Genomic DNA, 17870 nt, shown 5'->3' on the forward strand with positions numbered 1-17870 from the left:
GATACTTCTGTGGGGGAGGGAACAGCATAGGACAGAGGCAATGGGAGGACAGGGACTGCTCCCTGGCCATGCCAACTGAGGGTTGTGTCTGAGGAACCCACTTACTGTTGACTGGGGGTGTCAGATGTCCCTTGTGATGAAGTGGATGACCGGCAGATGGGTTGATGGTCGAGACACGACCTCTAGCTGATAGCGGGAGCTCAGGCCTCTCGTTGCAATTCCTGCTGCTACTCGCCCCTAGTCTGCTGTGACCTCTGCCTGATGAATTTAAGCCTCTGCAACTCCTCTGTGCATGTCCTGACACTTCTCTGCCTGACATACTTAGTGTGTAAATGAGGGGAAAACAATGCACTCCACTTTCACAGTATCTAGGCCCTTAAGACTTTAACAGGAACAAAATAGTACACCACTTAGATGTACGTATGTGTTATGCACTTATGAGGGGAGGACAATGTGCTCCACTATGCTTAAAACAGTATTTGTCTACAAGACCAGCAGGTGTGTACTTTTAGCTGGCCTTTCACAGTATCAATACCCCTCAGACTTTAACAGGAACAAAATAGTACACTCCTTAAATGTAGGTATGGGTATGCTCTTATGAGGAGACGTCAATGGACTCCACTACACTTAAAACAGTATTTGTCTACAACACCAGTTGGTGTGTACTTTTGGCTGGCATTTTACAGTATCTAGGCCCTTAAGACTTTATCAGGAACAACATAGTACACCACTTAGATGTGCAAACGTGGTATGCACTTATGAGGGGAAGACAATGTGCTCCAGTACACTTAAAACAGTATTTGTCTACAACACCAGCTGGTGTGTACTTTTGGCTGGCCTTTCACAGTATCTAGGCCCTTAAGACTCAAACAGGAACAAAATAGTACACCATTTAGATGTATGTATGTGGTATGCACTTATGAGAGGAGGACAATGCGCTTAGGGGAGATCTAATAACTATGTATAAATATATCAGGGGAACGTACAGAGATCTCTCCCACAATCTATTTATACCCCAGACTGTATCTATAACAAGGGGGCATCCTCTACGTCCAGAGGAAAGAAGGTTTCCACACCAGCACAGATGGGGGTTCTTTGCTGTAAGAGCAGTGAGACTGTGGAATTTTCTGCCTGAGGAGGTTTCATGGTGACCTCTGTAAAAGAGTTAAAAAAGGGTCTGGATGCATTTTTGGAGAATAATAACATAGCTGGCTATTAGTGTTGGACGCGAATATTCGCATTTCAAATTTTTAGCGTGAATATTGCAAATTCACGAATTCACGAATATATTCGCTATATATTCCAAATTACAAATATTCCCTTTTTTCTCGCATATTCGCAGATGCGCATATTCGCATATGTGAATATTCACATATTCCTTCTTTTCACTTGTGGGCCAACTAAAATGATGCAAATACACCTGTCACAGGTTATCAACAACATCCCTAGAAACCAATAGTAAAGCTGCCCACCCCCTCGAATATGTGAATATGCAAATATAACAAATATGCGAAATTCACAAATATAGGACAAATATTCGTCTATATATCCGCGAAATATCGCAAATTCGAATATGGGCAATGCCGCTCATCACTACTGGTTATGTAAACTAGATTTATAGGGACAGAACATTGATCCAGGGATTTATTCTGACTGCCATATTTGAAGTCGGAAAGGATTTTTTACCTCTAGTATGAAGATTTTTTCCCTTCCTCTGGATCCACTCAACTCGCTAGCAACTCAACTCAGTAGGGACTCATTAGGGTTATCGGTTGAACTTGATGGACTCTGGGCGTTTTTCAACTTTATGAACTATGTTACTATTTTACTATGTTAAAACAGTATTTGTGAACAACACCAGCCAGAGTGTACTTTTGGCTGGCTTTTCACAGTATCTAGGCCCTTAGGAATTAACAGGAACAAATTAGTACACCACTGAGATGAACGTATGTGGTATGCACTTATGAGGGGAGGACCATGCGCTCCACTACACTTAAAACAGTTTTTGTGTACAACACCAGCAGGTGTGTACTTTTGCCTTGCCTTTCACAGTATCTAGGCCCTTAAGACTTTAAAAGGAACAAAATAGTACACCACTTAGATGTACGTATGTGGTATGCACTTATTAGGGGAGGACAATGCGCTTCAGTATGCTTAAAACAGTATTTGTGTACAACACCAGCAGTACACACTAGTGCTGCAGCACACTGTCACTGTGTACTAAACCCAGAATTGCACTTTCTCTCTCAATCTCACTCCCTTCCCTATCAGTGCTTCTAGGCTGGATTTGGGGTTGAGGTGAATCGCTGCTGTAAAAAACCTTTTCTGTTCAGCACACTGCTCTCTGTCCCTCTCTGTAATAGAATGCTGATGTGACTGGGAGGTAAATCGCTGCTGTAAAAATGCTCTTCTGTGTAACACACACTGCTCTCTGTCCCTCTCTCTGTGCAACAGAACGCTGATGTGACTGGGAGCTGAATCGCTGCTGGGAAAAAAAATTTCAGTGCAACACATAGCACTGTCTGTCCCTCTCTCTCTGCAATAAAAGGCTGAAGTGACTTGCAACAAGATGGCTGCCTATTATATAGGGCTGTAACATCACAGGGGTGGCTGGCTGCTGATAGGCTGAATACTGCATGTGATTCATCCTGCCTACCCTTTTTCCCGCCTTCCCAGGATTCCTTGCCCCATGTCCTCACATGTGGTTCCGCCATTTTATGTGCCCTGGAGCCTGGACCACCCTAAATGGAGTTTAATTACCGTATTTATCGGCGTATAACACGCACTTTTTAGGCTAACATTTTTAGCCTAAAGTCTATGTGCGTGTTATACGCCGATACACCCCCAGGAAAGGCAGGGGGAGAGAGGCCGTCGCTGCCCGCTTCTCTTCCCCTGCCTTTCCTGGGGTCTGGAGCGCTGCTGCCAGCCCTTCTCTCCCCCTGGCTATCGGCGCCGCTGCCCGTTCTGTCCCCCTGACTATCGGTGCCGGCGCCCCATTGCTGGTGCCGATAGCCAGGGGGAGAGAAGGGGCAGCGGCACCCATTGCCGGCGCCGCTGCCCCGTTGCCTCCCCCCATCCCCGGTGGCATAATTACCTGGGTCGGGTCCGCGCTGCTGCAGGCCTCCGGCGTGCGTCCCTGGCGTCGTTGCTATGCGCTGCACGGCGCGGCGCACTGACGTCATGCGCCGTGCATAGCAACGACGCAGGGGACGCACGCCGGAGGCCTGCAGCAGCGCGGACCCGACCCAGGTAATTATGCCACCGGGGATGGGGGGAGGCAACGGGGCAGCAGCGCCGGCAATGGGTGCCGCTGCCCCTCCTCTCCCCCTGGCTATCGGCGCCGTCAATGGCGCCGGTACCGATAGTCAGGGGGACAGAACAGGCAGCGGCGCCGATAGCCAGGGGGTGAGAAGGGCCGGCAGCAGGGCTCTAGACCCCAGGAAAGGCAGGGGGAGAGAAGCGGGCAGCGACGGCCTCTCTCCCCCTGCCTTTCCTGGGGGTATATCGGGGTATACACGCGCACACACGCACCCTCATTTAACCATGGATATTTGGGTAAAAAACTTTTTTTACCCAAATATCCTTGGTAAAATGAGGGTGCGTGTTATAGGCCGGTGCGTGGTATACCCCGATAAATATGGTAATCAATTTGCGCAATCAAATCGTGGCAATATTCGCATTCGTTGCAAAACAAATGTTTCCTGAAATTTGTAATTCTGATTCGTCAGATTCGATTCGCTCATCCCTAATCACAACCATCAAATCATTTTCTGCTAGGTTCTATTGAGAGCACCTAATAGGTCTGGGAAAAATGCAGAGTAAGCAGAAATTCTCATAACATCATTATTTTATTTTTTTTAGATATATTTTAGCTAAATATTCTTAATAATGTAGCTCTAGATTTAAATCTGAATTTTCCCCATTGTTTTGGTAGACTTGTACGTCACATATAAATTCTTCGTATTATAGAAACTTGTTCAACCTTGAAAGGATTTGGTAAACATTGGAAATAGATTTTGTGTCACTCTCAGTGTCTAGTTTTTGGCCAGTATAGAGCATTTATTTATACGGGATTTTTAAAGCAGTATTGGAAGCTGCCGAAGGTTAGTCCCTGGAAACTGAAGAGAATCGCATAGCTAAAGAATGTTTGTAACATTTCCTGCATACAAGGCCATGTTTCAAGTATTTTGAAATAAAAAAGAAATAAAATACATTCTTTCTACTCAAATAATAAATTTCTTAGTTCTGTCCTTTAGAATATTCAGATCATTCCTTCACTGCTGCTATTTAACTTTCCTGTTGCATCTTTGTTTGCATGCATGTTTGATGATATATGATCCCTATGGGCACTGTAGGGACATAACTAAAGAGTATACTGTACATCACTGCAGTAGCCTATGACTGCCGGGCCTGCTCATAGGGGAGTAAACAAATATGGCAGAGACATGACACCATTAGGGAATGAAGAATTCTAAAAGTTAATGTATTCTAATGGATTAATTAGTAAAGAAATTGAGGCTCAGGGTCTAGAAAAAATGGTAAATAAATGTATTTATATTTATATATGAATTTACACAATGTTAAAATGTAATATGTTTACCGTGACTCACAGGGCCCTTGTGGGTCAGTGGAAACACAAATAGATAGAGGCAATATTCAATCAAAAATGGCAAAAATACATTAAAAATAAAACAATCTAAAATATGACAATACTTAAAATAGAATTAATAAAATTAATAATAGGCCACGCCTCTGTGGTTATCCAGTTTGTAAAAGATGTCAGTATCACACGTTTAAAAAATAATCCCAATAAATATAGCAGCAAAAATTGTAATGAATGAAATCTGTTGGTATTGGTAACAGTAATGTCCACAGAAATGATAAAGTTCATTTTATTTTTATCAAAGCTCACTAATAGAGACTCGTCCGTCTCAATAGATATAGTGATGCTTTGAAGTAGATACAATGTTAGTGGTGGATACAATGTTAATAAGTAACAGATGGACTGGAATTGCTACAATGTAGCCCCGCTCTCAGAGCAGAGAGCTTGCTATTAGAGACTCCGCAGTCTCACATGTATACAGTGATGTGTGTGGGCTTTAGACAAGGGGATTGCCAAGCCTCAGAATGCAATCAAGTACATGGTACCTTATTAGAATGATAGTCCCGGCTCATATGAAGAATGCGTTGGCTGTTAGAGACTCGACCGTCTCAAAATATACGGCGGTAATAGTAGTAAGCCCGGTCTTTTAGGAGCGCTGTGGTGGTTTCATTCATTCAGCCAGAGGGCTGGCAATCTCCTCGTGGCTGTGGCGATGTGCACAGAATTTATCTGTGTCTGAAGGATGCCGCAATGGGAACAGATGGTTGAATGCTGGATATGGCTGGATAAAGTGGCGATAACAGATTAAAGCTGGACGCGTTTCAAGTCCTCCATAGGACTTTTCCTCATATTCCAAGACATATTCCAAGCTGCCCGAGATCAAAACTATCTGGTTTTGCCCATAACAACCAATCACAGTTCAGCTTTTTCTAGAGCTTGTAAGGCTGGGTTCAGCCTGTATCTCTACGCAACTGATGCTACAACTGATCACAAGTTGTAATCAGTTGTATGGCATCCGGTGTCCATTGTTTCTTGATGCAAGCTGCGTTCCCATGTCCGGTGCCCTCCGGCTTGTCCAACCCTCTGGCGTCAAAATTGAGATGCTGGATGATTGTGAACTGTCCCATGAATAGGATCAGTTCTAGCATCAGTTTCCCTCCAGTACATGCCAGAGGTAAACTATGGGGAAAATATATATGTGAACTAAGCCTTCCAAATATGACAGTTGAGCTGTGGTTGGTTGCTATGGGCAAAACCACTGAGTTTTGGTTTTTGGCAGATTGATAAATCTGGGTCACTTCGCTTCTATAGCTCCTATGTAGATTTATTTGTTTCCATGATAACTGACTATGATCAAACCCTCTGTATTCTGATCCTGCAGTCTTTCCATCGGTTCCCTACTTCTTATTGACTTACATTTGGTAAGTTAGCAGGATGAAAGGGTAAGTTGGAAGGGTGTATGATTGCAAGGTCACACTACATAGGGATTGTTTGTTGTCTGTAACCATGGAAACCATACAGCTGCAGACATAAAGTGAAAGATTTTTTAATTTACAAGGTTGCTCCATTAATATTTGCTTCATAGTTATTTACTGTTATTCCTTTAAATAGACTGGTATTACCTAAGCAGGTTTTCAGAGAGTTTTTGTTTTATTATGTATCTGTGTTTTTTTGCTATTTCTTTGAGGAAATGAAAAAGCAAAAAAAAAAAAACAGCAGCCCTCATGTACTGTAAAGTAGAAAGTTTTTGTTTTTTGCTTTCTTGTTTAAGAGCCCAGACACCTTCTGAATATTTAGGGATTTATTGGTCTTTGTACTAAGTTTAGGATAAGCATTACCTTAAGCATTCTATTTACTATAAAAACATATAATCTTTCTTTAATGCAGGGTTTATTACTTTTCCCACGGTGCAGCTGTTCTTCTTTGCTTAGAAATTGTATTACCAGCTTGTCATTTTTATTCCCACATGCATCCTCGAACAGATACTTTTTATATTTTATTCCTGTGCTTAGTGATTTCCTACATTGCTACTATCTCTAAAGAACCAGGGATATTGTTTTTCTTCAACATATTACTCACGTGGCCATTACTATATTTTAAAAAAAGGGTGTTCCGTTTTTATAGACTCCTTAAAAGGAGTCAACACTTTTCTTTACAGAAAAGAGACATTGGGGGAGATTTATCAAAACCTGTCTTTTGGAAAAGTTGCCCTATTGCCCATAGCAACCAATCAGCTCACTTCTTTCATTTTTAACAAAGCCTCTGCAAAATGAAAGAAGCGATCTGATAGGTAGCTATGGGCAACTGGGAAACTTTTCCTTTGCACAGATTTTTATAAATTTCACCCAATGGGGAGCTGGCATAGCATCTGCTATAGGCCCAACAATTAAGGGGCCCGTTTTGTGGTAACTAAAAAAGGATTATACATCTGCACAATTATTTTTGCATTATTGCTGTGTTGTGACATCATGGAATGATACTTTTTTCTGTGGGCAATTCATTTGCTATGTTATCACTATGTGTATTATGTCTGTATTATGACATCGCTGTGATATAATTCTAGTGCTTTTAGATGACTGAGTACATTATCCCTGCTCTCTCGCATTACAGTGTGCAATATCCCTGCACTGTGACATCACTGTAACTTCATTTTGCTTATTATCCGAACATTGTGATGTTACCGTTCCCTGTGTCATGACTGTGCGTCTCCTTTTTTATTACCTTTATTACCTTTGTATTGCAACGTCTATAATGCCTGTGCATTATAGAAATCAAAGCAACATGAGCTTTTCATGCTCTAAACTTGCTGTTGAAGATGGTCATGGGGAAATAGGGCCCCATTCCAAATTTTGCTATGGAGCCCTGTGGTTTTTTGTTATGCCTCTGGCTATGCTTCTGTTGGCACATGAGAAATGCATCTATAGATTGCTAGGGCATTAAATCAGGAAAAAACTGTACAATTCTGTATATTAGTTCATCATTTTGTTCATTTGTAATGTTATAGTTATGCCTATTAACTTCTGTTGATAATGCTATTATTCAGATGGTTGATGCTTTCTATTTGAAGAGAACATGCCCCCCTTTTTACTGATATAAATGGCCACTATCTTGTAAAAAAATATATATATTTTCTAGAGACATGTGAAAAGTTTTAACTGATCAGGGAGGGCTAAGCTATCAGTTCTAGACTGATTGCTAAATAGAGCCAGGAGAAGTGTGTGGTAAGCGCATTCTCTCCCTGCTCTGTACCATGTGACCAAGAAGGCCTCATAATGCCATCCACTTCTCTCCCCACTTATTCTAGCGAAACTTTTGACATGTCTCTGGAACTTTTCAAAAGTTTTTTAAATGGGTACTCTGCCCCTAGACATGCTATCCCCTATCCAAAGGATCTCCAGGCCATCGCTGTGGCATTCAAGAACACGGAAGCCTGGGGCTTCCATTTTCGTGACGTCACACCATGCCACTTTATTTGTGTCTATGGGAGATGGCGTGACGGCTAGTACACAGACATGGACATGAATGGATGGGGCATAGCATGATGTCATAAATACGGAAGCCCCAGACTGGTTATGGAGTACCCCTTTAACATGACAGGTACACTTAAAGACCCAAACTGATTCATTATTTTTCTTTTTTTCAATTTCTTAATGTTTAAATGTAGCCATGGTTATCGGAAACAGGTTGAGATAATGCATTAACCTAGTGCGCAGGGATAACCTATTGCATTAGAGATTATTATTAGTTATTATTAGTATTATTTTTATTATTATTGCTCTCTTGGTACTAGTAATTGAGGAGTGTTAAAATCAGATAATCCCAGGGAGACAGCGTTCGGCACAGCAAAGGAAAAAAGGTATTCACTGCCTTGCTATTCCTTTTAGTGTGTGATTTAACATTTTTTGCAGCATGCATAAGGCTTAAGCTTTTTCGTGTTGCTAAACTTCAAGAGCATAGTGTATACACAGTCCAACAATGCAAATAGAAAATGAGGCGGCACTCTACGGTTCCTTAGCAGAGCGTTTTAATATCTTCAGTGCAGTGTCAAATAAAAACAGGGTGGAGACAACACTGGCACTACCAGCATTGTCACCCCACTTTTTTATGTTACACTGCACTGAAGATATTAAAATGCTCTGCAACGGAATCGGTGAGTGCCGCCTCATTTTCTATTTGCATTGATGGAATGTGAAAATTAGATTTATGCTATTACAGTAAAATATTTTTATGCATCAGGGATCAAGTTGCCTGTGGTTATATCTGTATTTCTTTTATTGTTTTTCACTACAGATATGATGACCTATTGGTATGTGAAAAAATGTGCAGCTCAACAAAGATAGATTGTATGATAGAGTACCAAGGTTAACTTTATAGCACACAATACCCAAGGTGCTTTTAGCTAAAATGTGTAGAAAATAGAACAAAAGTACCCAAAAATGCACAAAAGGGCCCTTGCGGATTCCCCTAAGTATTGATTGCTGACAATTACGTACAATAGAAAAGATGGTGGTTATATAAGACACATTAAAAAAAATATTAATATCGCCTGAAAAATATCATTTAACGGTATCAGCCCTACAGACAAGGGTTCATAAGTTCCTATGAAGAATATTCCAGTGGGTAAAATACTGTTTCCATATATCGGTTATATAAATGCAATCCCATAATGGATTAGTGCAATAGTGCAACAGAGACAGGGTGTCCTGTGAAGAAAATTCTGTGAAGAAAAGGGATATTGCTACTATGTAGCAGGGCAACAGTCACAGTCCTTTTGTTATACAAAATACTAGCACTGCACTGGTAGGTACAATGTATGGCCGTTCCTCTATGAGCAAAGAATAATTAGTGACTGCTTTGCAGATCTGTCCGTATGAATCTGTGAAGAGAAAGTTGTTGGGACTGTGTCCCGCTCACCCGGTCCAGCTGGGCAACAGCCTGGCACGATCTTCAGCTTGTACTGCTATCGGCACTTCTAGCCATGCAGGGCGGCTGCTTGTCAGGAAGACCATCCCACTCAGTGAGCGCACGGAAGCAGGAGCAATGTATTTGCTGCGGTGAGTGGGATTGGCATCCTCGCTGTACTGTAGCTGGTCCTGGACATTGCTGAGCATGCTCAGAGTGGGGAAAAAAAGCAGTAAGTTACAATATTGGTATATATATATATATATATATATATATATATATATATATATCAGGCTCTGTACGACAAAATCATATTGCTGGTATGAATTGAGAAAAAAATTACAGGCTAGACATTTTTCAGGAGATTACTCCTTTCTTCAGTAGCTATGATATGATGAGCTATTGACTACTCTGGGGGAGTTTTGTGGGCATGCTGTGTGAGGTAAAAAGATAACTGTAGAGGGAGGCTGTGGAGAAGTTTACAATCACCTACAGTCAGTGATGTCTTATCTGTGTGTTATCTGCCTCCAGCTTATCTCTCACTGTTATTCTGTCCTCTGATAATGAGCAAACAACTGACCCCGTCCACAGTGTACACAGCACGAACCGTAAAGTGATTCCTAGCCATTGCTATGGGCCATTGTAATTCTTTAGTGCCATATGCCTTTTGAAGAGCTCGGACTCTGATGGAATCCCCTATGCATGCAGATCTGTTGCTCATATACAGACATTACAGGGCATAGACTTCCACCCGTGATATCTAATGTCTTAGTAGTAAGATGTCAGAAGATGTATGAAGATAAATCACACCTTTAAACACCAAGATCAATCTCTCATGATGATAGATGTCCTTTAAATAGTTTGGGTTCTCTGTAAACTCTAATACAACATATTGGTAATCGAAATGCCTTATGGCTGGGTGGTTGGGTTTAAAAGAAAAATGTTTTTGTTTTTTTCCGATCCTTGGTCTACTGTGAGACACATTTTAATCATAGTAAATGAAAATGACACATTCATATATTGGCTCTCAGCACTAAGAAATGGAAATGGGGATTGACATTTAGATAAATTGAAAAAATAAAATATTCCTGATTTCTGTTTATTTGTTTGTGTCGCATTTTTGCCCTTTCATGAAGCCTGTAGTGAATTTACTTACAAAAAAAATAGGCATTCTTCTCTGCGCCAACCAATTAGTGAGTTCATTGGAGAGAAAGTCTTTTCTGCGCTGGTTCTTCATGGCTCCTTGTGATATCCAGCCCTTGCCAGACTTCAAAAAAGTAATTATGTTGAATTCTAATATGTATTTGCCTGTAAATATGGGAACAAAGGGACATGGCTGAGCATAGAAGTTTCTTCTCCAAAGTACATTTATTCTTAGTGTGTAAAATGGAAAAAGACTTTACTGGGTAGAAATTATTTGTCCAGTATACTGTCAAAACTTAGAATATGTGAGTGGCTTCTTGGCTAAGTCAAAAATAAATAAAAAGTAGCAAACTATGAGATATTTAATATGTTATAACATAAAACTGTCAATAAATGGGCACTGTCATTAAATTAAACTTTTAATATTTTGTTCCTTTATTCATTATAAAAGTAAATCCAATGTACTTCTTAACAAAATTTTCACAATTTTCATTTTTTTTGTAGGCATGAATGTCTGGCCACTAGGGGTCTCCCACCTAATGCCGGCCTCATTCTCTGTCTGCACGCTAACTGAGTTTGGACTCATGCTGGCAGGGCATGGGTCCAAAGTCAGGAAGTGCAGATGGGACATTGGCCCAGCACAGCGTTCGCTCAGGTCAGCTCTGATCCCCCCCTCCTCACTGCAATACACTAGCAGAGAGGAGGAACATCCTGCAGAGATTGGCTGCACACAGCAGAGAGTGAATGCTGTGCTGGGCTTTTGTCCCACCCGCACTTCCTGACCCTGAGTGTGAGCACAGCATAGAAGAGTGAGGGCAGATGTTCATCTCAGCAGGGCTTCAGATCACGTTGCTCCTGCAGGGGAACGTCCCCTCCTGACGGAGCACACAAACAGTGAGCCGAAGAAACGGCCAGGAACAGATGAAATCCTGGTATATATAAGAGAAATAAAGCGGGGGGGGGGGGGGGGTTAATGATGGTGGGGGGTCATTAGGGAGCATAATAAAAAAAGGGGGTACTTCGGTGGTAAAAATATATATTTTTTTTAATCAACTGGTGCAAAAACAGATTTGTTAATTACTTCTATTAAAAATCTTAATCCTTCCAGTACTTATTAGCTGCTGTATACTGCAAAGGAAATTCTTTTCTTTCGGATTTCTTTTTTGTTTGTCAGCTTTCTGGACAGAGGTGTCAGCAGAGAGCACTATGGACAGATAGAAAATAAATCCAAAAAGAAAAGAATGCAGCCGCTATTAAGTATTTGAAGGATTAAGATTTTTTAATAGAAGTAATTTACAAATCTGTTTAACTTACTGGCACCAGTTGATTTAAAAAAAAAAAAAAGTTTTCCACTGGAGTACCCCTTTAAAGAGAACCCAATCCTTTCCTTATTAAAGGTTCCCTTTACATGTGGATATGTGGATGCACTAAAGCTGATTCAGAGAGTGCAATATGGGGGCCAGGAAAAGGACATCTCAGAACCATGACTCAGACTGTAAGAAAAAGTGCCATGTCTCATAAAGCACACTATTTCCAGTCCACTGGCAACCTCTAGCACTACAACATTGGGACATCTTAAGAAGCAAATGGATCTGCACGTGCATTCACACTTACCGTATCTCTAATTTGGTTAAGGACTCAAATGTCCATTCTGCACAGTATGAAAACATGTTTTGCTCCAAAATATAACACAATACGTCGTAAGGCTGATCCTGCTGTAGCGGCCACATTATAGGACATTACAGCACTTCTGGTCCTCCAGTATAGCAGTAGTTACATCTAATATTGGGATTACGGTAAGAGCAAATCTTTCCTTCGCAGGACAGAAATCCTTAGAAAATATTAGCAGTATAAATGCTGCAGCAACTTTGTTCTCCTATAAGCATATGTTCTCCTTTAATAGCCTAAAGACATTCTAGAGTGTTTGATAGCTGGAGACTCGCCGCTGTACAGTGTAATATGTTATTGACTGTATTTGCGGAATATCAATTATTTTCCCTGCTTATCATATTTTCATATACCAATGTGACTGTGGGGACATCACATGACTCCTATGAGTATATATACAAGAATCTGGTATGTGCCTCTCCAGACTACACAATCAATTATATTAACCAAAGTTCTTTATCTACCCTTTATTACCAGTAGCGTTGCTAGAGAGTGACAGGGAGAGGAGGCGCACGGCATCGGGTGACACCCTGACTGGCCTCTGGCACTAAATAGCTGCACTCCAACTATCCCGCAACAACCCATCCATCCTCCTCAGAAGTTAAAAAACATTAAAAATATACTATGCCACACCATGAGGCTCTGGAGGCTTTTTTGTATAATTTTGAGCCCGCAGTTTGTGACGTTGGAGAGCGGAGTGTTGCGTCGCTGCGCTGAGGCCGGAGTTTACGTGTGGAAGGAAGACAGCACAGCACAAAGAGGCACATAAACAATAGTGAAGCCACAGAAAAAAAAAAAAAAAAACAGCTCTGTTTGTTACCCACCCCAAAATATGCATGAAGCTATATTACTATGTATGTTTTTTTTTTCTTTTATGAAAAATTTTAGTGCCACATATGGGTTATTTACATAGTCTATAAAAATTCATACACAATTATTTTGAAAGGGATTTATCATTCTTTTCAAACGTATTGCTTTTCTATGACAATTTATTTTTTAGCTTACTTTTGCTTATATGCGACCTATTTATCAAATAGTCGCACAACCTTGATAAATTAATCGCATGTAAGCAAAGCCAGGGAAACCCGCTTAAAAAAGCAGTTTTTTGAAGCAGAAAAGTTTTCCCTTATGTTAAACGCCAAAGTTCTTTGGACCCAGGACGTATGGGTACATCCTGTGTCCCGGTCCTGCGATATAACGCGGGGTCACACGGTGACCCCGCATCATATCGAGGCGGGCCCGACATCATAGTGAAGCCTGGACCCGCCTCTAATAGCGCACATCGCTCATCGTGGTCCTGCACGCTATTAACCCTTTAGCCGCGCGCTCAAAGCTGAGCCGCGTGGCTAAAAACGAAAGTAAAAGTGCCCGGCTAGCTCAGGGAGCTGTTCGGGATCGCCGGTATAATCGCGGCATCCCGAACAGCTGTAGCACAGGAGGAGGTCTTCTTACCTTCTCCTGCGCTGTCTCATCGCCGAATGAATGCTTCAAGCCTGAGATCCAGACTTGAGCATTCAATTGCCGAAAACACTGATTGATCCATTCCTATGGAGATGGATCAATCAGTGTAAAAGATCAGTTAATGCAATGTTATAGCCCCCTATAGGAGCTATAATATTGCATAAGAAAAGTGTAAAAAAAATCATTAACTCTTTCAATGATCCCTTCCCCTAATAAAAGTTTGAATCACCCGGCATTTCCAAGAATAAAAAAAAACACAGTGTAAATAAAAATAAACATATGTGGTATTGCTGTGTGTGGAAATGTCCGAATTATAAAAATATACCACTTTTTAAACCGCATGTTCAATGGCGTACACGCAAAAAAATTAATCAAAAATAGCGCATCTTTGATCACTTTTTACACCACAAAAAAGTGAATAAAAAGTGATCAAAAAGTCTGATCAGAACAAACATGGTACCACTAAAAACTTCAGATCATGGCACAAAAAATGAGCCCTAATAGCGCCCTGAACACAGAAACATAAAAAAGTTATAGGGGTCAGAAGATGACCATTTTAAACGTATAAATTTTCCTGCATGTATTCATGATTTTTTTTTTGAAGTGATACAAAATCAAACCTATACAAGTAGGGTATCATTTTAACTGTATGGACCGGCAGAATAAAGATAAGGTATCATTTTTGCCGAAAAATGTACTGCGTAAAAACGGAAGCCCCCAAAACTTACAAAATAGTGTAAGTTTCATCAATTTTGTCGCACATTGATTTTTTTTCCTGTTTCACCATAGATTTTTGGGTAAAATGACTAATGTCATTACAAAGTAGAATTAGTGATGCAAAAAATAAGCCATCATATAGAATTTTAGGTGAAAATTTTAAAGACTTATGATTTTTTTAAGTTAAGGAGGAAAAATTGAAAATGAAAAAACGCAAAAAGCCCGGGTGCTTAAGGGGTTAAGGATCCAACATTTTTTAATCTGCAAATAAAGTAAGTAATATTGTCTGCCTTGGATGTGTCCTTTACTTGTGTGTGTACCTTCAAAGAGAATATAGCAACAGTGCAGCAGTGTTGCTGTATTCTCTGTGAAGGTATAGAAAGTCTATTGAGAGTATTGTTCAGGTAGGAATATCTAAATTGATCAAACCCACTGGAATCTCTCTCTCTCTCTACTTAATAACCATGAATCATGTTATGCTTTTCTCTTCCTACAAGTTGGTTATTCAGAATATATCAGCACTTAGCAATATCTCTTGTGCTTACGATGTTGTTAGGTTACTATTTTCGCAGTTCCTATTTGTAGTGTGAAGTGGCCCTTATGGTTTTATAAGCCAGCTGTGGCTATGTTTTATAAGGCTTCAAATGATTTGTTTAGGCTTTTGATTTGTTGTTGTCTTATTCTTCAGTGATGGTGGTTAAAATATTTGTCAGGTTTATCTTTTCTTTTGCATTCAGTATTTCCCACATGACTAATTCTATATCCACATAAAACAATAAAATAGCTGAATAAAGCACAGAGCTTGTTTAGGCATGCACATTATTTGCAAGGTAATAGAATGCATAGTATAAATGGGAGTGAATCACCAACACATAGTAAAAATAACACATCAGTAAAGTAAAAATCATTAAAGCGTTAGGGGTCTACGGATCAATTAGGCTTCTGAGTTTATTGAAGAGGTATTCCGATCCTATAAATGAATGGCATATTGGTAGGATATACTATAATTTTATCATCAGTAGGGTCCAACCATATGGTCTTACTGTATGAGGTGTGGCACTGCTGCCCCTTCATTCTCAGGATTGGTGTGGATTAGTGTTGAGCGGCATAGGCCATATTCGAATTCGCGAATATTCGCGAATATATGGACGAATATTCGTCATATATTCGCGAATATTCGCATATTCGTTATATTCTTGTTTTATTTTCACATTTGTAAATATTCGCGTATGCGAAAATTAACATATGTAAATATTCACATATGCGAACATTAGCACATGCGGATTTTCGCATATGCGAATTTTCGCACGACAGTCTCACACAGTAGTATTACAGCCTTCTTTACACCACACAAGCTGGAAGCAGAGAGGGATGATCACTGTGAGGTGTACTGTGAAAAAAAAAAAAAACGAATATTCGTAATTACGAATATATAGCGCTATATTCGCGAAATTCGCGAATTCGCGAATATGCGATATTCGCGAATAATATTCGAATTGCGAATATTCGTGAGCAACACTAGTGTGGATCCCAGAGGTTGGACTCTCACTGATCATGAAGTGATGGCCTATTCGCTTCTCTGCCTTTTGGCTAAGATCAAGTGTAGTATCTGTTCTTATCAGTTTCATGCCGGTGGACAGACACGCCAGTGTGGGGCTAGTGGGGGATGGGTGCTGCATGGAGGCTGGCACATAACCAGCTCAATGGCTGCCCTGATGTGACCTGTTTACTCCGGGTCTCGCCATGAGGTTGGGGGGTGTAGAGCCGAGGTAGTTTTGTGCCTCGGGGAGTGGTGACCCTGAGGTGCCGAAACTCACTGGGTGTTATAGCTCACTGAGTGAATGCACTGCACCATATACTCTTCACCTTTGGCACTCACCCTTGGTATCCCAGCCTTCTGGCTAGGATCAGGGACATTTTTATAGATCCGGCCGGATGACCAGGCAGTATATCTGCACTCATTCACAATTTTTGTATGTCACTGTGCCACGTTGTGTGTTTTTGTTTGTACACAGGATTGTCAGGATGCGGTAGCCCTTCTGGGTGTCCCTCCTGGTGGTCTAGGGGAGGGACACCCTCCCGGGAGGGACACCCTCCCTGCAACCCTTGGGAATCTTGGCTTTAGTCAAGAAGCCATCAGTATATGGCTCCTCGGCTGAGTGCACTTTTTCTTGCACTTTGGGTGATAGAGAGCACTTGCCCTGGCTCTTAAAAAAAAAAAAAGATGGCATATTCTAGATATGCTATCACATTATAAGAAGGGGAAACTCATTTAATATGAGTTTGAAGTAGTTAAAGTAGCAATGTTTTATGCAAGATACTACAATGTAACAGTTTAGAAATATACTTACAGTACACATGTTGTGCACATGGTATGTTTTTTTGTGTGTTTGCCCCTTTTGGATAAAATCTTATGTTTGCCATTGATACACATTGATATGGATATACTGCTGAGTGTAGAGTTATAGTCTGCCTGCTTGTGTCTGCGGTTGTGAAAAAAAAAACTGTATTTACATACATATACTGTATATATTGTGCTTATTATTATGGTATAAAAGCACTTTTCTCCATAGGTCTTTAATAAAAATTTTCCTTTTATAGCTTATATAGTGCGATGTGGGAGTTTTCCTTTCTCTCTATACCTGAATCTCCTCTGCTGTCTGCCTTGAATCTGCCTTCCTCTCTATCTACAACCTGTATTAGCTGCCCTCAATGGATCTTCCCTATTTTGTCAAGGGGCACTTCGCCCCTAGACATCTGATCGTGCCCCCCATCGATCTCCCTGCTGCAATTGGTGTTCGTTTAGAGCGTTGGGTGCAGCACCAGAGGCTCGTGGAGTCTTGGTCACACCCCACTCGTGATGTCAAAGCCACGCCCCCTCAATGCAAGTCTATGGGAGGGGCGTGGTCATGGCATCACGAGATGGGCATGGCCAAGATGTCATGAGCCTCCACCCTGCCTCGCCAGTCATTCGGCACAAATCAAAGTTCGCTCCATGCACCGATGTCTGGGGTGCCGCAGCCATCTCAGGTGCAGTACTTCAGACATCCGGTGCATGGATCGAACTTTGTTCCGTGCCGGATAACTGTTTATTTTCATTACACCAGTTCAGTTCCTTTGGTTAGGGGATAAGATGTCTAGGGGTGGAGTACCCCTTTAAGCTGGTGTATTACCTCTTTCCCCATTGTGGTTATATTTGAAGGAGTACTCTGCCCCTAGACCTCTTATCCCCTATCCAAAGGATAGAGGATAAGATGTTTTAATCACTGAGGTCCCACAGCTGGGAACCCTGCAATCTCTGAGCAGCCCCCGTCGTTCGTTTAGAACACTGGGTGCAAGCAGCTGGGCATCGTGACATCATGGCCATGCCCCACAT

The 17870-nt window shown here is 41.1% G+C and overlaps 1 protein-coding gene and 1 pseudogene across 1 annotated transcript in view; both read left to right on the forward strand.

Moving 5' to 3' along the window:
• The window catches only part of EDIL3 (EGF like repeats and discoidin domains 3), an 815229-nt gene that overhangs the window by 662973 nt on the left and 134386 nt on the right, over nucleotides 1-17870 (forward strand). The window lies entirely within an intron of this gene.
• Nucleotides 16065-16239, forward strand: LOC130343438 (U2 spliceosomal RNA; annotated as a pseudogene).

Source organism: Hyla sarda, chromosome 1 (genome assembly GCF_029499605.1).
Source record: "Hyla sarda isolate aHylSar1 chromosome 1, aHylSar1.hap1, whole genome shotgun sequence".
NCBI lineage: Eukaryota > Metazoa > Chordata > Amphibia > Anura > Hylidae > Hyla > Hyla sarda.